This window comes from Halichoerus grypus, chromosome 5 (genome assembly GCF_964656455.1).
Source record: "Halichoerus grypus chromosome 5, mHalGry1.hap1.1, whole genome shotgun sequence".
Taxonomy (NCBI): Eukaryota; Metazoa; Chordata; class Mammalia; order Carnivora; family Phocidae; genus Halichoerus; species Halichoerus grypus.
The window spans coordinates 152,762,111-152,788,438 of NC_135716.1; the positions used below are offsets into that span (position 1 = coordinate 152,762,111).

At 37.8% G+C, this 26,328-nt stretch overlaps 1 protein-coding gene, 1 long non-coding RNA gene and 2 pseudogenes across 4 annotated transcripts in view; 3 read left to right on the top strand and 1 right to left on the bottom strand.

Annotated features, from left to right (window-relative positions):
• Positions 1-26,328, bottom strand: part of LOC144381934 (uncharacterized) — a 648,393-nt gene that overhangs the window by 327,156 nt on the left and 294,909 nt on the right. The gene's annotated exons all lie outside the window — the stretch shown is intronic.
• The window catches only part of ZSWIM5 (zinc finger SWIM-type containing 5), a 204,962-nt gene that overhangs the window by 60,164 nt on the left and 118,470 nt on the right, over positions 1-26,328 (top strand). The window lies entirely within an intron of this gene.
• On the top strand, positions 7,673-8,257 carry LOC118528270 (large ribosomal subunit protein eL15 pseudogene; annotated as a pseudogene).
• Positions 17,105-17,571, top strand: LOC118528271 (large ribosomal subunit protein eL31 pseudogene; annotated as a pseudogene).

Below are 26,328 nucleotides of genomic sequence, written 5' to 3' on the forward strand. Positions count from 1 at the left end.
CAGATTGTCTAACTTCAGTTTGTTTTCTGGACTCTATTACATCCTCTTCCTCATTGTCTGGCACCGGTTCAGTAGCACTCATCTCCATTAAGTTGTCTTTTGTTAATTCCTCTTGTGTGCTGTCACATAACTCTTGAATTTCTCCAAGAAACATATCTTGAAACCCTTCATCCCCCCACCTTTTTTTTTTTTTTTTCCCATATCCATGATCTCCTTGATTGGCTCTGTTGTAAATCCTGTGAAGTCATGCACAAGATCTGGATGTAGTTTTCTCCAGCAGCAATTTATTTTTTTGGGCTTGATGCCTTTCTTGGCTTTTTCTATAAGAACAATGGCATTTTCAGTGTTGTAATCCTTCCAGACTTTCATGATGTTCTTTCTATTGGGGTCCTCTTCCTTCGTGTTGATAATCTTTTCCATAGGGTGTTGTGCATAATGAATCTTAAAGGTCCTTATGACCCCTGATCTAGATGCTGTATTAGAGATGTTGTGTTTGGAGACAAGTAGACTACTTTGATGCCTTTGGTGTTGAACTCATGGGGTTTGGTTGACCAGGGGCATTGTCCAGTATCAGAAGAAATTTAAAAGGCAGTCCCTTACTAGTAAGGTACTTCTTGACTTCAGGGACAAAGCATTGATCCAGAAAAAGGGTTCTTGTTGTCCAGCCTTCTTGTTGAATAACCAAAAGACTGGCAGCTGGTGTTTATCTTTTCCCTTCAAGGCTCAGGGGTTAGGAACTTTATAGATAAGGGCAGTCCTGATCATAAACCTGACTGCGTTTGCACCAAACAGTAGAGTCAGCCTATCTCTTCCTGCCTTAAATCCTGGTGTTTGCTTCTCTTTCTAACTTAATAAATGTCCTTTGTGGGATTTTTTCCCCCCCAGAAAAAGGCACATTGTCTGCATTAAAAACCTGTTCAGGCAGATATCTTTTCTCCTCTGTGATTATTTTAATGGTGTCTGGGAACTTGTCTGCTGCTTCTGTTCTCTTGACATTTTTAGGCAAAACCTCTTTCTAAAATCAAAACATCCTTTGCTGACATTAAATTCTCCAGGTTTAGGTCCTTCACCTTCCTTTTGCTTTAAGTTGTCCTATAATGACTTCACTTTTCTGGAATCATATTAGAGACTATAGGTATGCCTTTCTTATAGCATCCTGCACTCACATAAAAGCTGCATTTTCAATATGAGATAAAAATATATTTTGCAAAAAGTGCAGTGTTTTCATACCTGTTGGTATAGCTGCAGCAACAACTTCATGAATTTCCTTATCTTTTTTTTTTTTTTTTTTTTACCGTGGTCCTTACACTGGATTCATTTATCTTGAAGTGACAGGCAACCGCAGCTGCTGACCTCAGTCTATGTATATATCAAGCAATTCAACTTTTTCTTAAAATGTCATGACTTGGGGTGCCTGGGTGGCACAGTCATTGGGCGTCTGCATTCGGCTCGGGTCATGGTCCCGGGGTCCTGAGATGAAGCCCCGCATCTGGCTCCCTGCTCCACGGGAAGTCTGCTTCTCCCTCTCCCACTCCCCCTGCTTGTGTTGCTGCTCGTGCTCTCTCTCTCTCTCCGTGTCAAATAAATAAATAAAATCTTAAAAAAAAAAAGTCATGAGTTTTCTCTGCTTCTTGGTCGCACTTCCAGCATCACTAATGGCACTTTATGTGGGTCCCATGGTTTTAACTCAAGTTTTATGATATTGCACTAAACACAATGAAAAATGTGTGAGAACAAGAGATCACTTTTTACTGCAACACATGCAATTTACTAGAGAAACAAACTGCTCACACTGAGATGATTAGTGTCACATGGTGTTTTAAGTAGGTGCTTGCAACACTTGAACTCACCACAAGAGCGACAGGAGGTGGCTATGAAATTATTACAGTAGCACATATGCACTACAGTTAATTTTATGCAGCTATGATGTAATACGATATCTTTACATTTGCTTGCATTTCTCTCGACTGCAAATGGCACCATGTATAGTCTATACGTGTGTGCTTAAGTTTTGATAAATTTTAACTTTTTTTCTTTTTTAAAGATTTTTATTTATTTATTTGAGAGAGAGAGAGAGAGAGAGCGCACAAGTCGGGGGGAGGGACGGAGGGAGAGGAAGAAGCAGAGTCCCCACTGAGCAGGGAGCCCAACATGGGGCTCGATCCCAGGACCCCGAGATCATGACCCGAGCCGAAGACAGACACTTATTAACTTACTGAGCCACCGAGGTGCCCCAGCTTTGATGATTCTTATCACCACTGCTTATTAGCACTTATTGCTGCTGCTGCCTTTATACTGCCACTATAGGATTGCCTGGGGGTTCGGGTATGAGAGAATGGAGAAAAGAAAGAGAAAAAATGGGGGGATTTTCACACTCTCCGAGTATTAGGAGTTCCCTTTCCTGTTCTGAGCCAGAAAAAGGGCTTCTCTTGTTGCTGTCTCTAGGTGTATCCCAGTTTTCACTGCTAGATTTTTTTTGATGTGTTAAATTCAGGCTTTAGGATACTAGAGGGGAAAAAAAAACCCAGATATGTTGGAATTCGGGTCTTCCCCAGTCCTTCTGCTAATAATGACTTTTCAGAGTCCTCAAATACTACTCCATGCATTCTGTTCAGGTTTTGTATTTGCATTCAATAGGAGTGATAGAATGAAGTGTGCTTACCCTATCTTATCCAGCTCCAGAATCCCTATCATTTTGTTTTAACCTATTTATGTCTATATAGTGGGTTTCTTGAAGGCAGCATATGGTTGTGTCTTACTTTCTTATCCAACCTGATAATCTGTGCCTTTTTAGTAGGATATTTAGACCATTTACTGAATATTATTGATACAGTTGTGATCAAATCCACCAAGTACTATTTGTTTTCTGTTTGTCTCGTCTGTATTTTGTTCTCTTTTTCTTATTTTTCTGCCTTCTTTTTGGATTACATATCTTTTATGTTTCCATTTTATTTCCTTTTTTTTTTATTAGCCTATAATTCCTTGTGTGCCTGTTTGAGGGTGTATAGTATACACCAGAGACCAACAAACTTTTTCTGTAAAGGTCCATATAGTAAATATTTTAGATTTGGTGCACTATACTATCTTTGTCATAACTATTTGACTCTGCCATTTTTGTACAAAAGCAGCCAGACACAATATGTAAATGAATGACTCTGGCTGTGTTCCAATAAAACTCTTTTTTTTTTTAAGATTTTATTTATTTATTTGTCAGAGAGAAAGAGAGCACAAGCAGGGGGAGCGGCAGGCAGAGCAGGCAAGGGAGAAGCAGGCTCCCAACTGAGCAAGAAGCCCAGCGCGGGACTTGATCCTGGGATCGTGACCTGAGCCAAAGGCAGACGCTTAACCGAATGAGCTACCCAGGCTTCCCTCCAATAAAACTTTATTTATGAAAACAGGGAGCAGGCCAGATTTGGTCTGCAAATTATAGTTTGCCAACATCTGCTCATATCTTTAATTCAACACAGTCTACTTTCAAGTGATATTATACTACTTCACTTATAGTATTATAACGTTTCTGTAATACACTTCCATTTCTGGAGCACCTGGGTGGCTCAGTCTGTTAAACTTATGCCTTTGGCTCAGGTCATGATCCCTGGGTGCTGGGATCAAACCCTGTGTCCTTGGGCTCCCTGCTCGGCGGGGAGCCTGCTTCTCCCTCTCCCTCTGCCCCTCCCCCTGCTCGTGCTTGCTCTTTCTCTCTTTCTCTCAAATAAATAAATTAAATCTTTAAAAGAAATATATTTCCATTTCTTCCCTACCAGCCTTTGCACTCTTGTTTTCTTATATTTCACATATGATAAATTTTTTGTTATTGTTTTTACTTTGAACAATTATATTTTCTGGGATCATGGGACCCCTGAGATCATAACCTGAGCCAAAGGCAGATGCCTAACTGACTGAGCCACCCAGGTGCCCCTATTTTCAGGAGATTTAAATAAAAAATGAAATCTTTTAAATTTATCTACATTGTTACAGTTTCCAGTGCACTTTGTTTTTTTGTGTGTGTAAATGCAGATTTCCATATGCTATAATTTTCCTTCTGCCTAAGGACTTCATTTAAAATTTCTGCTGCTACTGAATTCTTTCAGCTTTTTTAAGGCTGTGAAAGTATTTCATTTTTATTTATTTATTTTTTAAAGGTTTTATTTTATCTTTAGAGAGAGAATGCTTGAGTGGGAAGAAGGAGAGGGAGAAAGAGAATCCCAAGCAGGCTCCATGCTCAGTGTGGAGCCTGACGCAGGACTTGATCCCATAACCCTGAGATCATGACCTGAGCCAAAATTAAGACTTGGACGCTCAACCGACTGAGCCACCCAGGAGCCCCTCACTTTTGTTTTTAGAAGGATATTTTTTGTTAGGTATAGAATCTAAGTTGACTCCCCCCCGCCCACCACCACTTTCAGTACTATAAAGATGTTTCTCCATTCTCTTCTGGCATGCATTGTTTCTGTCAAGAAAGCTGCTGTCATTTTTATCTTTATTCTTCTGTATGTAGTATTTCTTTATTTCGCTGGCTCTTGTTAAGATTCTCTCTCTCAGTAAAAATAACAGCTTTATTGAGATATAATTCAAATACCATAAAATTCACCTTTTTAAAGTGTATACTTTTGTGGGTTTTAGTGTATTCACAAAGATGTACAACCATCATCACTAATTTTAGAACTTTTTCACTCAAAAATGAAACCCGGTGCCTATAAGCAGTTACTCTCAATACTCCCCCACTGGCAACCACTAATCTAATTTCTGTCTCTATGGATTTGTCTTTTCTAGACATGTGATGTTTACGGAGTGATACAATATGTGTAGTCTTTTGTGATGGACTTCTTTTACTTGGCACAATGTTTTCAAGTTTCATTCATGTTATAGCAGTACTTTATTCCTTTTTCGTGCCAAATATTCCATTCTATGAATAGATCACATTTGTTTATTCAGCTCATGAACATTTAGCTTGTAACCGTTTCTTGGCTCTTATGAATGATAATGCTATGAACACTTGTATATAAGTTTTCAGCTGGACATGTGTTTTCATTTCTCTTGGGTAGATACCTAGGAGTGGAACTGCTGGGTGAATATGATAACTCTGTGTTTAACATTTTCAGAAGCTGACTGTTTTTGGAAGTGACTACAGCATTTTACATTTCCATCAGCATTTATGAAGTTCCAGTTTCTCCGCATCCTTGTCAATACTCATTATTGGCTGTCTTTTAATATTAGTCATCCTAGAAAAAAAAATTAGTCATCCTGGTGGGTCTGAAGTGGTCTCTTACTGTGATTTTGATTTGTATTTTTCAATGACTAATGATGTTGAGCATCTTCCCATGTGCTTATTTCTCCAAAGAAGATACAAATACCTGATAATGTCTATTCAAATCTTTTGCTCATTTTTAACATTGACTTGTCTTTTTTTTAAGATTTTATTTATTTATTTGAGAGAGAGAGAGAGCACAAGCAGGGAGAGGGGCAGAGGGAAAAGAGAGAGAGAATCTCAATCTCAAGCAGACTCTACACCCAGCATGGAGCCCAAGTGGGGTCAGGACCCTGAGATCATGACCTGAGATAAAATCAAGAGTAGGACATTAACCGACTAAGCCACCCAGGTGTCCCAACATTGATTTCTCTTTTTATTGTTGAGCTGTAAGAGTTCTTTATATATCCTGGGTACATTTCCCCATCAGATATATGATTTACAAAAAATTCTTCCATTCTGTGCATTGTCTTTTCACTTTCTTAATGGTATCCTTTGAAATCAAAAAGGTTTTAATTTTGATGAAGTCCATTTACTTATTTTTTTTCTTTTGTTGCTTTTGCTCTTGGTGTCATATCTAAGATATTATTGCCTAACCCAAGGTCACAGAGACTCCTTTGTTTTCCTTAAGAGTGGTGTAGTTTTAGCTCTTGCATTTAAGTCTGTGGTCCATTTTGAGTTAATTTTGGTGTATGGCATGAGGATGTAGTTTAACTTTATTCTTTTGCATGTGAATATCCAGTTTTCCCAGTACCATTTGTAGAAAAAGGTGATTTTTTTTCCACATTGAATTGTCTTGGCACCCTTGTTGAAAATCAGTTTACCATAAATGTAAGAGTTGATTTCTATGCTCTCAATTCTATTCTATTTAAATATATGCCTTTATATATTTATATATACTGTCTTTATGTCAGTATCACACTGTCTTGATTACTATAGCTATATAGTAAATTTTGAAATTAAGAAATGTGAGTTTTCCAATTTTGTTCTTTGTCAAGATTGTTTTGGCTATTGTGGGTGCTTTGCATTTCTATATGAATTTTAAGATCAGTTTGTCAGTTTCTCCAAAAAAGATAGCCAGGATTTTGACAAGTATTACAGTGAATATGTAGATCAGTTTGGGTAGTATTGCTATCTTAACAATACAGGATATAAGCAAAAATCCATTTATACTGCCTTCTGTGTTTACCTATATAGTTACTTTTATCAGTGCTCTTTTTCTTGGGTTCATTTGAATTAATATCTAGTGTCCTTTCATTTCAGTTTAAAGGACTCACTTTACTAGTCTTACAGAACAGATTTGCTAGCAGTGAATTCTGTTTTTATTTGTGACTGTCTTAATTTCTCCTTCCTTTTTTTAATTTAAAATTTTTTGATGTGGTAAAATACACATAACATAAAATTTACCATGTAACTATTTTTAAGTATACAGTTTAGTGGTATTAAATACATCCATAATGTTGTATAGCTGCCACTACCATACATGTCCATAAATCTTTCCAACTTGTAAAACTGAAACCCTATACCCATTAAACAGAGCTGCCCATTTCCACCCGTCTTTCTAGCACCTAGCAACCAGTTTTCTTTTTTCTTTTTTTAAAGATTTTATTTATTTGAGAAAGAGAGTACACTGTGCACAAGCACAAGAAGGGGGCGAGGGGCAAAGGGAAAGGGGGAAGTGGACTCTGCCTAGCAGGGAGTCCAACTTGCGGCTTGATCCCAGGACCCTGAGATCACAACCTGAGCCAAAGGCAGACGCTTAACTGACTGAGCCACCCAGGCGCCCCCACAGTTTTATTTTCTGTCTTTGTGATTTTGAGTACTTTTAGTACTCATATAGGTGAAATCATACAGTATTTGTCTTTTTGTCACTGGCTTATTTAGCATAATGTCTTCAAGCTTCATCCATGTTTTTAGCATATTGCAGACTTTCCTTCCTTCTTAAGACTGGTTAATATTCCATTGTATGTATATCTACATTTTGCTTGGTGATTTATTGCTTGACGGACTCTTGGATCATTTCCACGTTTTAGCTATTGTGAATAATACTGCTATGAACATGAGTATACAGATATCCCTTTGAGAAGTAAGTGCTGGATCATATGGTATTTTTTTTTTTTTTTTTGCTGTCTATAACAGACTCATTTTATTTGAGATATAACTTATATAATATACTAGTTTTATTTATAATTTTTTAATTTTTATTTTTTGTTTCAAGTTTTTATTTAAATTCTAGTTAGGTAATATACAGTGCAATATTTATTTTAGGAGTCGAACTCAGTGATTCATCACTTACATGTAACACACAGTACTCATCACAAGTGCTCTTCTTAATACCCAGTACCCATCCCCCACCCACCTCCCCTCCAGCAACTCTCAGTTTGTTCTCTATAATTAAGAGTCTTGGGGGAGAAGGGCTCTTCCCTTTGCATCCAGTGGCAGCCATCAGCTCAAAGGTAAGCCAAGATGGGTGCTTACAAGTACATCCAGGAGCTGTGGAGGAAGAAGCCATCCAATGTAATGTGCTTTTCTCTCAGGGTGTGTTGCTGGTAGTATGCCCAGCTCTCTGTGCTCCACAGGGCCCCCTGCCCAACCAAACCTGATAAAGCACGCAGACTGTGTTACAAGGTCAAGCAAGGTTATGTCATATATCAGACATGGTGGCCACAAATCACCCTAAGGGTGCTACCTACGGCAAGCCTGTCCATCATGGTGTTAACCAGCTAAAGTTCGCCCCAAGCCTTCAGTCTGTTGCAGAGGAGTGAGCTGGACACCACTGTGGGGCTCTGAGAGTCTTGAATTTTTACTGAGTTGGTGGAGATTGCATGTACAGATTCTTTGAGGTTATCCTCATTGATCCATCCGTAAAGCTATCAGAAAAATCCTGACACCCAGTGGATCACCAAACGAGTTTACAAGCACAGGGAGATGCGAGGGCTGACATCTGCAGGCTGCAAGAACCATGGCCTTGGAAAGGGTCACACAATTGGTTCTCCCTGTGAGACATAAGAGAAGACGCAATACTCTCCAGTTCCACCATTACCGCTGATATGAATAATGTTTGTAAAATCCTTACCTAATAAACAATTTAGGACAGTTATGGCTGCTTCAAAGTATTCTTTAATTTGTCTGTTAAAATTAGCTGCAGATTGTTCCATGAATGCATTGTCAAATTATGAAAGTTAAAGTGCAATAATGTTTGAAGACTGTAAGTGAAGGTGTATCTTGTTTCTAGTAAGATAAATGCTTTTGTCTTTGCTTTATCTTTTTAGGGAGTTTATATGTCAGTGTTTAAAATGCTGTTTGGTATAATAGGTGTAAAATAAATTTTGTAAAAGTGGAATACAGAAACTAGCCATGTAGATTTGTTGGTGTATGTAATGAAACCTACAGCTTCTTAGGGGTGATGTAATGCTCTGGTTTACTCTCAACTGGCTATTTTTAGGAGTTTGGGAAGAACAAGCTTTTAAAATTGGATCTTGCTTGGAAATGTGAAGAATATCCTAATCTTTTATCATGATCACATATAGAATAATGTCAACTAGGAACCACATTTTTAGGTTGAATTCAGTATTTTTCAGGGGTCTTACACTCAATTAAATGATTTCCAGAAAACAGACTGAAAGCCTCTTTAGACCTAAATTCCTTTCCACTCAAAAAGAGATCCTAAACCGTATATATTTTGCATGTAGAGGTTGTTCAACTTAAGGAGTAAATGTTTATTAAACTAAAAAAAAAGAGTCTTTATGGTTTGTCTCCCTCTCCTTTTTTCTTAAAGATTTATTTATTTGGGAGAGAGAGCATGCATGCAAGCATAGGGAGGGGCAGAGGGAGAAGGGAGAGAGAGAATCTCAAGCAGACTCCATTCCCAGAACGGAACCCAACACAGTGTTCAATCTCACAACCCTGAGATCATGACCTGAGCCAAAATCAAGAGTCAGATGCTTAACCAGCTGAGCCACCCAGGTGCCCCAACTTTCTCTTTCTCCTTTTTACCCCCTTCCCATATGTTCATCTGTTTTGTTTCTTATTTTATTTTTGTTTGTTTCAAGTTTTTTTTTTTTTTTTTTAGATTTTATTTATTTGAGAGAGAGTGAGACAGAGAAAGCACAAGAAGGGGGTGGGTCAGAGGGAGAAGCAGACTCCCCACTGAATGGGGAGCCCAATGTGGGACTGGATCCTGGGACTGATCATGGCCTGAGCCAAAGGCAGACACCTAACTGACTGAGCCACCTGGGCACCCCTCAAGTTTTTATTTAAATTCTAGTTAGTTAAAATGCAGTGAAATACTGGTTTCAGGAGTAGAACTCAGTGATTCATCACTTACATACAACATCCAGTGCTCATCCCAACAAGTACCCTCCTTAATACCCATCACCCATTTAGGCCATCCCCTGCCCACCTCCCCTCCATCAACCCTCAGTTTGTTCTCTGTAGTTAGGAGTCCCTTATACTTTGCCTCCCTCTCTTTTATTTCCCCCTTCCCCTGTGTTCATCTGTTTTGTTTCTTAAATTCCACATGAGTGAAATCATACGGTATTCGTCTTTCTCTGACTGACTTATTTCACTTAGCATAACACACTCTAGCTCCATCCATGTAGTTGCAAATGAGAAGATTTCCTTCTTTTTGATGGCTGAGTAATATTCCATCGTATATATACCACATCTTCTTTATCCATTCATCAGTTGATGGACTTTTGGGCTCTTTCCATAATTTGGCTATTGTTGGTAATGGTGCTATAAACATCAGGTTGCAAACGTCCCTTTGAATCAGTATTTTTGTATCCTTTGGGTAAATACCTAGTAGTGTAATTGCTAGGTCATAGGGTAGTTCTAGTTTTAACTTTTTGAGGCACCTCCATACTGTTTTCTAGAGTGGCTGTACCAGTTTGCATTCGCATCAACAGACCAGTTTCTCTGCATCCTCACCAACATCTGTTGTTTCCTGTGTGTTTTTTTTTTTTTTTTTTTTTAAGATTTTATTTATTTGAGAGAGAGTAATGGGGAGGAACAGAGGGAGAGAAGCAGACTCCCTGCTGAGCAGGAAGCCTGATGCGGGGCTCCATCCCAGGACCCAGAGATAATGACCTGAGCCAAAGGCTTAACTGACTGAGCCACCCAGGCACCCCTCCTATGTTGTTAATTTTAGCCATTCTGACAGGTGTTAGGTGGTATCTCATTGTAGTTTTGATTTGTATTTTCCCTGATGATGAGTGATGTTGAGTATCTTTTCATGTGTTTGTTGGCCAAATGTATGTCTTCTTTGGAAAAATGTCTGTTCATGTCTTCTGCCCATTTCTTAACTGGATTATTTATTTTTTGGTGTTGGGTTTGATAAGTTCTTTTTTTTTCTTCTTTAGATTTTACTTATTTATTTGACAGAGAGACACAGCGAGAGAGGGAACACAAGCAGGGGGAGTGAGAGAGGGAGAAGCAGGCTTCCCGTGGAGCAGGGAGCCCAAAGTGGGGCTCGATCCCAGGACCCTGGGATCATGACCCGAGCCGAAGGCAGACGCTTAACGACTGAGCCACCCAGGTGCCCCTTGATAAGTTCTTTATAGATTTTGGATACTAACCCTTTATCAGATATGTCATTTGCAAATATCTTCTCCCATTCTGAAGGCTGCCTTTTAGTTTTTTTGGTTGTTTCCTTTGTTGAGCATCTTTTTAGTTTGATATAGTCCCATTTATTTAGTTTTCCTTTTGTTGCCTTTACTTTTGGTATCATATCTGATAAATCATTGCTGAGACCATATCTAGGGGCTTACCTTCATGTTTTCTTCTAGGACTTTTATGATTTCAGGTCGTACATTCAAGTCTTCATTTCATATGAGTTAGTTTTTGTGCATGGTGTAAGATAGTTGTCCAGTTTCATTTTTTTGCATGTGGCTGTTCACTTTTCCCAGCACAGTTTTTCGCCTTCCTCTCTGATATGGATGCCTTTTATTTCTTTTTCCTGCCTATTTACTCTGTCTCAGACTTCCAGGCTATGACAAATAAGAGTAGCAAGAGTTGGGTATACTTGGGTTGTTCCTGATCTTAGAGAAGCTTTTAGTTTTTCACTTTTGAGGATGATGTTGGCTATGGGCTTGTCATAGATGGCCTTTATTATGTTGAGGTACATTCTCTCTAAATCCATTCTGCTAAGAGTTCTTATCATGAACAGATGTTGAATTTTGTCAAATGCTTTTCTACATCTATTGCAATGATCATATGATTTTTATCCTTCATTTTGTGAATGTGGTGTATCATATTGATTAATTTTTGAATATTGAAACATTCTTGCATCTCTGGAATAAATCCTACTTGATCATGGTGAATGATCCTTTAAATAATTTTAAAATTCAGCTTGTTAATATTTTGTTGAGGATTTGCATCTATGTTTATCAATGATATTGGTCTCCAATTTTCTTTTTATCATAGTTGTTTTTGGTTTTGGTATCGGTAATGCTGTTCCCCTAGCATGAATTTGGAAGCATTCCTTCCTATTCTGTTTTTTGGAATAGTTTAAGAAGTATAGGTATTGGGGCGCCTGGGTGGCTCAGTCGTTAAGCGTCTGCCTTCAGCTCAGGTCATGATCCCAGGGTCCTGGGATCGAGCCCCGCATCGGGCTCCCTGCTCGGCGGGAAGCCTGCTTCTCCCTCTCCCACCCCCCCTGCTTGTGCTCTCTCTCTCGCTGTGTCTCTCTCTGTCAAATAAATAAAAATTAAAAAAAAAGAAGTATAGGTATTAACTCTTCTTTAAATGTTTGGTAGAGGGCGCCTGGGTGGCTTAGTCAGTTAAGCATCTGCCTTCTGCTCAGGCCAGGATCCTGGAGTACCGGAATTGAGTCCCACATCAGACTCCCTGCTTAGCGGGGAGTCTGCTTCTCCCTCTGCCCCCCACCCTGCTCTCGTGCTCTCTCTCTCTCAAATAAATAAATAAAATCTTTAAAAAAATAGTAAATGTTTGGTAGAATTCACTTTTGAAGCCATCTGGACTTTTGTTTGTTGGGAGTTTTTTGGTTCAACTTTGTCTCAGTTTTATTACCTGAATTTGTTTGTTTGTAATTTGTTTGTTTAGATTTTCTATGTCTTCCTGAATTTATTCTTGGAAGTTTTTATGTTTGTAGGAAGTTTTCATTCTTCTATTTTGTCTAATTTGTTGGCATATTGTTTTTTTGTAGTAATTTCTTAAAATCCTTTGTGTTCTGTGGTGTTGGTTCTTTTTGGAAGGAAGCCATGCTAGGAGTAGGGTAAGAGAAGGCATAGGTTGAGATCAGTAGTACAGATATGTTTAGTATGACGTGAGACATCTAAGTGGAGACAATCAAGCAGGCAGTTAAATACAAGAATTTCAAGTAAAAAAAAAAAAGAATTTCAAGTTTAGAAACAAGTCCTAAACTATAAATTAAACCACAAATCTGGTTTGGTCAGTATATAACCTTCAGTATAGATTTTGGATACTAACCCTTTATCCGATATGGCATTTACAGATATCTTCTCCCATTCCGTCAGCTGCCATTTAGTTTTGTTGATTGTTTCCTTTGCTGTGCCGAGGCTTTTTATCTTGATGAAGTCCCAATAGTTCATTTTTGCTTTCGTTTCCCTTGCCTCAGGAGACGTGTCTAGTAAGAAGTTGCTGTGGCCAACATCAAAGAGGTTGCTGCCCGTTTTCTCCTCTAGGATTTTGATGGTTTCCTGTCTTACATTTAGGTCTTTAATCCATTTTCAATTTACTTTTGTGTACGGTGTAAGAAAGTGGTCCAGTTTCATTCTTCTGCATGTCGCTGTCCAGTTTTCCCAACACCATTTGTCGAAGAGACTTCTTATATTTTTTCCTGCTTTGTGGAAGGTTAGTTGGCCATACATTTGTGGGTCCATTTCTGGTTCTCTATTCTGTTCCATTGATCTATGTGTCTGTTTTTGCCTGCAGCTTCAGTATAAAACACATAATTGAGAGCACAATTGAATAAAACACCTCAACACAGTTGTGTACTTCATCATAAGAAAACTTGCACTGTTGTGATTTGACCTTGGGTTTACTTTGGCAGAACAAGAATTATAACTTTTCTTCTCACTGGTAGGGATGAAAAGCTAAGAGAAAGTATTGCTATTAGTTGCTCTTATAATACTGAGTCCCACTAGAAGCTGTGTCTATTCTGCTACCAGTTGCTCAGGTTTTGCTTCCTTCCTAGCATCTTCCAGCATTCTGCTTTTTTCCAGTCTAAACCAGAAAGAAAGGAAATGATTCTGTTTACATATGCACTATTTTCCTATGATTATCCTCTGCTGCTTTTTTCCAGTCTGGATGGAAATTCTTTCTTGAATTCTTCTCTGCCACTTCCTGTTCTTTGAGCCTGGAACTGTTATAAAAGCTAATTGGCATCAGACACAAAAGATTATTCATTAACTTTTCTCTAAGACCCACAGCTCCTTCCAAGCCTGATTCTAATTTTTTAAAGGAACTATCTCTTTCTTTTCTTCTGAACTGACATATTAGAATACAGTTGAACAGACTGTGCACAATTTTCAAACAATTGCTTTATATGCCATATTTAGTTTGAAAGTTATTTTCCCATAGAAACAATAATATAAATGATGGTTTGGTTTCCCCAGCTAACTCCAACATCTTTTAAACTTGTGTCAAGTGGTATTTCATTTATAATTGACAACAGCTATACCCTTGTTTCTTGGACGCATGGACACATTGCCCATAAGTTATCCTAGTATAGCATAGAGACAGGAAACAAGGACTGTACCTACAGCGTCCCAATAATTTAACTTTCTACATTAGTAGCAGAGAACCACAGACTGTAGGAGTTAGGAGGGACATTAGAGATAGCATCATCCAAGCTACTTATTTTATGAGGGAGAAGACTGAGAGCCTGGGAACTTAAATGACTTTTCCTTAGTGGCATTTTCTTACCTCACATCACTGAAATTTGTGTATATTGATTCACCTGTTTAAAATTCCAGATAAACTCCTTAATATCTATCAAGATTCAGTTCTCCTATAAAACTTTATGTGTTCACCCTTGACCCTTTGGATGTAGTTGGACACTCCAATCTCTTTTCTCTCCATACATTGTATATAATAACTTTCATAGCACTATTTAGGTACAGTGACCTTGTGCAAGTCACTAAACATCTCAGTACTTCAGTATTTTTATCCATAAAATAATAATACCTACTTCATAGGTGTATAATGAAAATGAAATGAGTTAATATAGGTAAAGAGCTTATGACAGTGTCTGGTACACAGTAAATTTTATATAATTAATAGATAGTATCATAATGAATTGTGATTTTTGACTTGAATACTTGTTTTCCCTACTGGTCTATGAGCTCATCAGCTCACCAAGGTCAAAAAGATTATATATCACTCATCTTTGGCAGCATTATATAAGTTTTTAATGAAAATTTTTATTTTGAGGGGTGCCTGGGTGGCTCAGTCAGTTAAGCGTCTGCTTTCAGCACAGGTCATGATCAGGGTCCTGGGATCGAGCCCCACTTTGGGCTCCCTGCTCAGTGGGGAGTCTGCTTCTCCCTCTCCCTCTGCTCCTCCCCCCACTCATGCTCTCTCTTTCTCAAATAAAATATTAAAAAAAGAAAAGAAAATTTTTACTTTGAAATCATTGTAAGTTTACATGCAGTTGGAAGAAATAATACAGAGATCCCATGTGCCCTTTACCTCATTTCCCCCAGTAATAACACCTTGCAAAACTATAGTACAATATCAGAACGGGGATATTGACATTGATACAGTCAAGATTCAAAACAATTCCATTACCACAAGGATTCTACATATTGACCTTTTACAACCACACTCATTTCTTTCTCATATTCTTCCTCCAACCAACATCTTTAACTCCTGGCAACCACTAATCTAGTCTCGATTTCTATAATTTTGTTATTTTAAGAATATTATATAAATGGAATAACATAATATGTAACTTTTGCTGATTGTCTCTTTTCACTCAGCATAATTCTCTGGAGATTTATTACAAGTTGTGTGTTATCATTTTTAAAAATTATTATTGAGTAGCATTTCATGGTATGAGTGTACATACTAAAGTTTGACTACACACCCATTGAAAGACATCTGAATTGTTTCTAGTTTTTATTGATTATGAATAAAGCTGCTTTTGAACATTCATGTACAGGTTTTTGTGTAAATATGTTTTCATTTCCCTGGGATAAATGCCCAGGAGAGAGTTTCTGGATCATATGGTAGTTGCATGTTTAGTTTTTGAAGAACTTGCCAAACTGTTTTCCATAGTGCTGTACCATTTTACATACCACCAACAACTTATGAGTGAAAAGACAGAGAAATTTATCCCAGATGAAGGAACAGGAGAAGGCCATGGACAGGGATCAAAGTAAAACAGATATAAGTAACATACCTGATGGACAATTTAAAGCAATGATCATAAGGATACTCACTGGACTTGAGAACAGAGCAGGGGACATCAGTGAGACCCTTAACACAGAGATAAGGAATAACAGCAGAGATAAAGGACTCAATAACCAAGATGAGAAACATGCTTGATAGAATGAAGAGCAGGCTGGAGAGCAGAGGAATGAATTAGTGACCTAGAAGACAGAGTAAGGGAAAGTAATCAAGCTGAACAAAGGAGAAAAAAAAGAATTATGCAAAACAAGAATATACTTAGGGAACTCAGTGACTCTGTCAAACATAAACATATTCATATTTTAGGAGCCCCAGAAGAAGAGAGAGAAAAGGGGGCAGAAAATATATTTGAAGAAATAATAGCTGAAAACTTGACTAACATGGGGAAGGAAACAGATCTCCAGAAATAGGTGGCACAGAAACTCCCATGAAAATCAACAAAAGCAGATCCACACCAAGACATATTGTAAATAAATTGGCTATATATGGTGATAAAAAATATTAAAGAGCAGCAAGATAAAAGGAGAAGTTACATACAAAGGAAACCCCATAAAGCTATCAGCAGATTTTTCAGCAGAAACTTTCTAAGCCAGAAAGGAGGCATGATATACTCAAAGTGTTGAATGGGAAAAACCTGCAGCCAAGAATACCCTATCTAGCAAGGCTGTCATTCAGAATAGAAGGAGAGATAAAGAATTTCCCAAACAAAAACTAAAGGAGTTCGTGACCTCTAAATCAGCCCTGCAAGAAGTATTAAAGGGAACTCTTTGAGTGGAAAGGAAAGACCACAAATGACAGTATGAAGGTAGGAAACACAAAAGCAGTAAAAAGAATTAGTTAAGGAACTCACAAAAGAAAAGGAAGTATGCACCTAAAACATGGGGAGGAGAGGAGTAAAGAATGGGTTCAAACGACCATCAATTTAGTAGACTGCTATATGAAGAAGGGGTTATATACAAACTGTATGGTAGTGATTTATCAAAAACCACTAATAAATATGCAAAGAATAAAGAGAAAGAAATTCAAATATGTCACTGAAGAAAATCAGCAAACCATGAAAGAGAGGAAGACAAGAAAGGCTCAGAGAAAATCTTCAGAACAACCACAAAACAAATAATAAAATGGCAACAAATACATATCTATCAATAATGACTTTATTTTTTTAAGTAGGCTCCAAGCCTAGCATGGAGCCTAATGGAGGGCCCAAACTCATACCCCAAGACCAAGACCTGAGCTGAGATCAAGAGTTGGACGCTTAACCTACTGAGCCACCCAGGCTCCTCAATCAGTAATTATTTTGAATGTAAATGGACTAAATGCTCCAATCAAAAGACATAGGGTGACAGAATGGATGAAAAAACAAGACCCATCTATACACTGCCTACAAGAGGCTCATTTTAGACCAAAAAACAGGTGCAGATTGAAAGTGAGGAGATGGAGAAACATCATGCAAATGAATGTCAAAAGAAAGCCAGAGTGGCAGCTTTCCAACCAGGCCCTGGCAGAATGGCTCCTGCGAAGAAGGGTGGCGAGAAGAAGGGCCGTTCTGCCATCAACGAGGTAGTGACCAGAGAATACACCATCAACATTCACAAGTGCATCCATGGAGTGGGTTTCAAGAAGCGTGCCCCTCGGGCACTCAAAGAGATCCGGAAATTTGCCATGAAGGAGGTGGGAACTGCAGATGTGCGCATTGACACCAGGCTCAACAAAGCTGTCTGGGCCAAAGGAATAAGGAATGTTCCATACCGTATCCATGTGTGGTTGTCCAGAAAATGTAATGAGGATGAAGATTCACCAAACAGGCTCTACACACTGTTTACCTATGTACCTGTCACCACTTTCAAAAATCTACAGACAGTTAATGTGGATGAGAACTAATCACTGATTGTCAAATAAAGGTATAAAACTGCAAAAAAAAAAAAAAAAAAGAAAGAAAGCCAGAGTGGCAATACTTCTATCGGATGAAATAGACTTTAAAGCAAAGACTGTAACAAGAGGCAAGAAGAACACTGTATCATAATAAAGGGGACAATCCAACAAGAAGATATAACAATTGTAAATATTTTGGACCCAACATGGGAGCACCCAAATACACAAAACAGTTAAGAACAAACATAAAGAAACTAATGGATAATAATACCATAGCAGTAGAAGACTTTAACACCCCACTTACACCAAGGGACAGATCATCTAAAAGAAAATCAACACGGAAACAATGGCTTTGAATGACACAGTGAACCAGATGGATTTAACAGAATATTCAGAACATTCCAGCCCCAAACAGCAGAATACACATTCTTTTCAAGTGCACATGGAACATGCATCTTTTCTGACCACAATGCTATGAAACTAGAAGTCAACCACAAGAAAAACTCTGGAAAGACCACAAATAACATGCTGCTGAACAATGAATAGATCAACCAGGAAATAAAAGAAGCAATTAAAAAGTACATGGAAACAAATGAAAATGAAAACACAACAGTTCAAAATCTTTGGGACGCAGCAAAAGCAGTTCTCAGAGGAAGTGTATAGCAATACAGGCCTACCTCAAGAAGCAAGAAAAACCTCAAATAAAGAACCTAACCTTACACTGAAAGGAGCTAAAAAAAGAACAACAAATGAAACCTAAAACGAGCCAAAGAAAGGAAATAATAAAGATTAGAGCAGAAATAAATGATATAGAAACTAAAAAACAATAGAACAGATCAATGAAACCAGGAGCTGGTTCTTTGAAAAAAATCAATAAAATTGACAAACCTCTAGCCAGACTTACCAAGAAAAAAAAAGAAAGGGCCCAAATAAATAAAAGCACAAATGAGAGAGGAGAAATAACAACAAACACAATGGAAATAAACTTATAAGAGAGTATTGTGAAAAACTACATGCCAACAAATTGGACAACCTGGAAGAAATGGATAAATTCCAGAAACATATAATCTAACAAAAGTGAAATGGGAAGAAATAGAAAATTTGAACAGACTGATTACAAGTGAAGAAACTGAATCAGTAATCCAAAAACTCCCAACAAACCAAAGTCCAGAACCAGATGGCTTCACAGACGAGCTCTCTCAGACATTTAAGGGGCACCTGGGTGGCTCAGTCTGTTAAGCATCTGCCTTCGGCTCAGGTCCTGATCCTGGGGTCCTGGGATCAAGCCCCACATCGGGCTTCCTGCTCAGCGAGGAGTCTGCTTCTCCCTCTCCCTCTGCTCCTCCCCCTCACTCATGCGCACACTCTCTCTCTCTCTCACAATAAATAAATAAAATCTTTTTAAACAACAACAAAACATTTAAAGAAGAGCTAATGCCTTTTCTTCTTAAACTATTCTGAAAAATAGAAAAGGAAAGAAAACTTCCAAATTTATTCTGTGAGGCCAGCATTATCCTGACACCAAAACCCTGATACAGACACCACTAGTGGAGCTCCTGGGTGGCTCAGTCGTTAAGCGTCTGCCTTCGGCTCAGGTCATGATCCCAGAGTCCTGGGATGGAGCCCTGCATCAGGCTCCCTGCTCCGCGGGAAGCCTGCTTCTCCCTCTCCCACTCCCCCTGCTTGTGTTCCCTCTCTCGCTGTCTCTCTCTGTCAAATAAATAAAAAAATTTAAAAAAAATAAAGACACCACCAGAAAAGAGAACTACAGGGCAATATCCTGCAAAAATCCTCAACAAAATACTAGCAAACCAAATCCAACAATACATTAAAAACACCATTCACCACAATCCAGTGGGATTTCCTCCAGGGTTGCAAAGGTGGTTCAGTATTCACAAATCACTCAACATGATACATCACATCAACAAGAGAAAGACTAGAAATCATATGATCACTTCAATAGATGCAGAAAAAGCATATGACAAAGTACAACATCCATTCATGGAAATGCCCTCAACAAAGTTAGTTTAGAGGGAACATACCTCAACATAATAAATAGCTCAATATATGGAAAACCTATAGCTAACATCATCCTCATTGGGGAAAACTGAGAGCCTTTCCCCTAAGGTCAGGAACAAGACAGGGATGTTCACTCTCACCATTTCTATTCAACATCATACTGGAAGTCCTAGCCAGAGCAATCAGACAATAAAAAGAAATCAGAGACATCCAAATCAGTAAGGAGGAGGTGAAACATTCATTATTTGTGGATGACATGATACTCTTCATATAGAAAACCTGAAAGACTCCCCCCCAAAATTTCTGGAACTGATAAACAGATTCAGTAGAGTTGCAGGATACAAAATTAGTGTACAGAAATCTGCATTTGTGTACACCAGTAATGAAGCAGCAGAAAGAGAAATTAAGAAAACAATCCCATTTACAATTGCACCAAAATAATAAGATACCAAGGAATAGACCTAACCAAAGAGGTGAAAGACCTGTACTCTGAAAACTATAGAACACTTATGAAAGAAACTGAAGATGACACAAAGAAATGGAAAGACATTCCATGCTCATGGATCAAAAGAAGGAATTTTGTTAAAATGTATACCACCCAAAGCAATCACACATTTAATGCAATCCCTATCAAAATACCACCAGCATTTTTCGCGGAACTAGAACAAACAATCCTAAAATTTGTATGGAACCACAAAAGATCCTGAATAGCCAAAGTAAACTTGAAAAAGAAAAGCAAAGCTGGAGGCATCAGAATTTCAGACTTCAAGTTACAAAGCTGTAGTAATCAAAACCGTATGATACTGGTACAAAAATAGATTCATAGACCAAGGAAACAGAATAGAAAACCCAGAAATAAACCCAGAATTATATGGCCAGTGAGTCTTTGACAAAGCAGGAAAGAATATACAATGGGAAAAAGGCAGTCTATTCCACGAAGGGTGTTGGGAAAACTGGATAGCAACGTGCAAAAGAATAAAACCAGACCACTCTCTTACACCATGAACAAAAATAAATTCAAAATGGATTAAAGACCTAAATGTGAGACCTGAAACCACAAAAGTCCTGGAAAAGAGCACAGGCACTAATTTCTCTGACATAGACTATAGCAGCACTTCTCTAGATATGTTTCCTGAGGCAAGGGAAACAAAAGTAAAAATAAACTATTGGGACTACATCAAAATAAAAAGCTTCTGCATAGCAAAGGAAACAATCAATAAAACTAAAAGGCAACCAATGGAATGGGAGAATATATTTGCAAAGGACACATCTGATACAGGGTTAGTATCCAAAATATATAAAGAACTTAAAAACTCAACATCTAAGAAAGAAAGAATCCAATTAAAAAATGGGCAGAAGAGCAGCGCCTGGGTGGTTCAGTCGATTGTGTCCCACCCTTGATCTCAGCTCAGTTCTTGATCTCAAGATCATGAGTTCAAGCTCCGTGTTGGACTCCATGCTGGGCATGGAGCCTACTTTTAAAAAATGGGCAGAAGACATAAACATATTTCTCCAAAGAAGACATACAGATGGCCAACAGACACGTGAAAAAATGCTCCACATCACTCATCATCAAGGAAATGCAAATGAAAACTATATCACCTCACAACTGTCAGAATAACTAAAATCAAAAACACAAGAAACAAGTGTTGACGAGGATATGGACAAAAAGGAACCCTTGTACACTGTTGGTAGCAATGCAAACTGGTGCAGCCCCCAGTGGAAAACAGTGTGGAGGTTCCTCAAAATGTTAAAAATAGAATTACCCTACAATCTAGTAATCACACTACTGGGTATTTACTCAAATAATACAGAACACTAATTCAAAGGGATACATGTATCCCTATTTTTACAGTAGCACTATTTATAATAGCAAAGATATGGAAGTGGCCCCAGTATCCAATCAGTGATAGATTAATGGATAAAGAAGAAGTGGTATATATATACACACTGGAATATTATTCAGCCATTTAAAAAAATGGATATTTGCCATCTGTAATGATGTGGATGGAGCCAGAGTGTATTATGATAAGCAAAATAAGTCAGTCAAGGAAAGAGAAATACCGTATAATTTCACTCTTGTGGAATTTAAGGAATAAAACTAAACATGGGGGAAAAGTGAGAGGCAAACCATAAAACAGACTCTTAACTATAGAGAACAAACTGAGGGTTGCTGCAGTAGAGGTGTGTGTCGGATGGGTGATGGGTATTAAGGAGGGCACCTGTTGTGATGAGCACTGGCTGTTGTATGTAAGTGATGATTCACTAAAACCTATACCTGAGGGATGCCTGGGTGGCTCAGTCGGTTAAGCGTCTGCCTTCGGCTCAGGTCATGATCCCAAGGTCCTGGGGTCGAGTCCTGCATCAGGCTGTTCAGCAGGGAGCCTGCTTCTCCCTCTGCCTGCCGTTCCCCCTACTGACAAATAAAATCTTAAAAAAATATATACACCTGAAACTAACATTTTAAAAAATCATGTTTAAAAAAAGAAAAGATAGAGTGACAAACCAAAAAAACACTCTTAATTATACAGAACAAACTGATGGTTACCAGAGGGGAGGTTTGTGGGCAGATGGGTGAAATATGTGATGAGGATTAAGGAGTGCCCTTATTGTGATAAGTACCGGGTGATTACAATAAAAACTTAAAAGAAGATATTATTTTCTCCATTAACATGCTTTTGCACCTTTGTAAAAAAATAATTTAGTATTCACCATATACAAAAATAAACTCAAAATGGATTAAATACCTACGTGTAAAGTGGATTAAATACTTAAGCATAAAAATCCTAGAAGAGAGCACAAGGAGTAATTTCTCTGACATCAGCCATAGCAACATTTTTATAGATATGTCTCCTTAGGCAAGGGAAACAAAAGCAAAAGTAAACTATTGGGACTACTTCAAAATAAAAAGCTTTTGCACAGCAAAGGAAACCATCAGCAAAACAAAAAGACGACCTACTGAATGGCAGAAGATATTTGCCAATGATATTTCCAATAATAGGTTAATATCCAAAATATGCAAAGAACTTGTACAACACCAAAAAAGCAAACAATCCAATTAAAAAGTGGGCAGAGGACCTGAATAGACGTTTTTTTCAAAGAAGACATACAGATGGCCAGCAGACACATGAAAAGATGCTCAACATCACTAATCATCAGGGAAATACAAATCAAAACCACAATGAGATATTACTTCACATCTGTCAGAATGGCTAAAATTAAAAAGACAAGAAACAACAAGTGTTGGCAAGGATGTGGAGGAAAAGGAACCCTCATGCACTGTTGGTGGGAATGTAAATTGGTACAGCCATTGTGGTATATAATATGGAGGTTCCTCAAAAAATTAAAAATAGAAATACCAAATGATCCAATAATTCAACTCTTGGGTAGTTACCCAAAGAAAATGAAAACACTAACTCGAAAAGATCTATGCATTTACAATAGCTAATACATGGAAGCAGTCTAAGTGACCGTCAATAGACAAATGGATAAGGAAAATGTGGTACATATATACAATGTAATATATGCAGCCATAAAAAGGATGAAATTGTGCCATTTGGGACAACATGGATGGACTTAGAATGCTAAGTGAAATAAGTCAGACCAAGAAAGACAAATATCATATGATTTTACTCATATATGGAATCTAAAAAAAAAAAAAAAAATGAATAAACAAAGAGAAAGGAGAATCCGACCTATAAATACAGAGAACAAACTGATGGCTGCCAGACGGGAGGTAGGTGGGTGGGGTGGGCAAAGTGAGTGAAGGGGAGAGGGAGATACAGTTCTCTAGTTATGGAATGAGTAAGTCACAGGAATAAAAAGCAGACCGTAAGGAATACAGTCAATGATACTGTAATAGCATGTATTGGGACAGATGATAGTTATGCTTGTGGTGAACATAGAATAATGTTTAAACCTGTCAAATTACTAAGTTGTATACCTGAAACTAATGTAACATTGTGTATCAACTATACTCAAATTTAAAAAAAGTCAGGATTATAGCAAAATTGAAGAAAACGGGTTAATATAAAAATGCCAGTTGCGGGGCGCCTGGGTGGCTTAGTCATTGGGTGTCTGCCTTCGGCTCAGGTCATGATCCCAGGGTCCTGGGATCCAGCCCCACATCGGGCTCCCTGCTCCACAGGAAGCATGCTTCTCCCTCTCCCACTCCCCCTGCTTGTGTTCCCTCTCTCGCTGTCTCTCCCTGTCAAATAAATAAATAAAATCTTTAAAAAAAAATGCCAGTTGCTTTCCTATAAACCTGCAATAAGCAATTGGATTTGAAATGAAAACATAGCACTATATTAAATGCAATGAAAAGAGGAGGAGGGAAGGGGGAGGGGAAAGAAGGAAGGAAGGAAGGAAAGACAGGCAGGCATACAGACTTAGACATAAGAATTACAAAATACATACAAGATCTATATGAGGAAAATTACAAAACTCTGATGAAGGAAATCAAAGAAGAACTAAATAAATGGAGAGAGATTTCATGTTCATGGATAGGAATACTCAATATTGTTAAGATGTTAGTTCTTCCCAGCTTGATCTAGATTCAGTATAATCAGAATTAAAACCCAGCAAGTTACTTTGTGGATATTGAGAAACTGATTTTAACATTTATATGGGAAGGCAGTAGATCCAGAAATCTTCTTGAGGAAGAACAAAGTCAGAGGACTGACACTACCTGACTTTAAGATGTACCTATAAAGCTACTACAATCAAGAGTTTGGTATTGGCAAAAAAAACCAGATTAATGGAACAGAATAGAAAGCTTAAAAATAGACTTATACAAATAGACTCTTCTGATCTGTGACAAAGGAGCAAAGGCAATTCAATGAAGAAAGGACAGTCTTTTCAACAAATGGTGCTGGAAAAACTGGATAATCGGTTGCAGGAAATGGATATAGACCATGATGTTACACCTTTCACAAAATTTAACTCAAAATGGATTAAAGACATAAATGTAAAATGCAAAACTATAAAACTTATAGAAACTACGTAGGAGAAAATCTAGGTGAACTTGGGTGTGGCAATGAGTTTTTAGAACAACAAAAGCATGATCTATGAAAGAAAAAAAAATAGATATGGTGGACTTCCTTATGTTAAAATCACTCGTTCTCTGAAAGACACTGTTAAGAGAATGAAAAGACAAGCCACATACTTGGAGAAAATATTTACAAAAGGTATATCTGATAAAGGACTGTTACCCCCCCAAATACAAAGAAGTCTTAAAAGTCAAAATTAAGAAAACAACCCAATTAAAAAGTGGGCAAAAGACTTAGTTTTGTTCTGAAGCTAATGATGTACTATATGTTGACTAATTGAATTTAAATAAAAAAATGGACAAAAGACCTGGACACCCTGTTAAAAAAGATATACGGATGGCAAATAATCATATGAAAGGATGTTCAACATCATATGCCATTAGGGAATTGTGAATTTTAATAACGATTAGATATCACTACATACTTATTAGAATGGCTAAAATCCAGAACTACTGACAACACCAAATGCTGACAAGTTTGTGATGCAACAAGAACTCTTATTCATGCCTGGTGGGAATGCACTTTGAACTATTTTGGAAGACAGTCTGGAAGGTTGGTTTTTGTTTTGTTGTTGTTGGTTTTTTTTTATAATGCAAAACACAATTTTATCATACAATCCAGCAATTGTGCTTCTAGGTCTTTACTCTAATGAGTTGAAAACTTATTTCCACATAAAAACTAGCATATGAAGGTTTATAACAGGTTTTTTTTCCCCACAGTTGCCAAATTTGGGAAGCAAACAAAACGTAATTCAGAAGGCGAGTGGATAAATAAGCTGTGGTATATCCATACAACAGAATACTATTCACCATAAAAATGAAATGAAGTTTTGAACCATGGAAAGACCTGGAGGAACCTTAAAATGCTTATCATTAAGTGAAAGGCCAGTCTGGGAAGGCTTAAACTGTATGATTCCAGGTGTATGACGTTGTGGAAAAGGCAAAACTGATACAGACAGTAAAAAATATTAGTGATTGCCAGGAGTTTGGGGAATGGTGGCACTGGGAAGGGTGAATTACTGGAGCACAGGGGATATTTATGGCAGTGAAATGACTCTTTATGATGCTATGATGGTAGATACATGACATTATGTGTTTGTCAAATTTAGCGTAAATCCTAAACTATGAACTTTACAACAAACAAATATCATTTGGGCATACTTGCATAGGTCTTTTTTTGGGTTCTCTCTTCTCTTCCATTGATCTTTGTATCTGTCCCTCCAGTAACACAGTCTTACTACAGCTATATAATTCTTAGAACAGGGCAGACTGTTTCCTCCCAATTTATCCTTCTTTTTTTAAAAAAAGATTTATTTATTTGAGAGAGAGAGAGAGTGTGAGCACGAGCACATGTTGCAGGAGGGGCAGAGGGAGAGAGAAACTCAAGCAGGTTCCTTGCTGAGCATGAAGCCCGACACTGAGCTCTATCTCACAACCCCGAGATCATCATCTGAGCCAAAACCAAGAGTCGGACACGTAACTGACTGTGCCACCCAGGCACCCCTCCCAATTTATCCTTCTTAAAAAAATTGTTTTAGCTCTCTAGTTCCTTTTCTTTACATATAAAATTTAGAATAATCTTGTTTATAACCATAAAACATCTTGCTGGGATTTTAATTTTAATTCCAGTATAGTTAACATACAGTGTTAAATTAGTTTCAAGTGTACAACTTAGTGATTTAAAAATTCTATACATGTCTCAGTGCTCATCATGATACATGTACTCTTAACTTTCCCCTATTTCAACCTC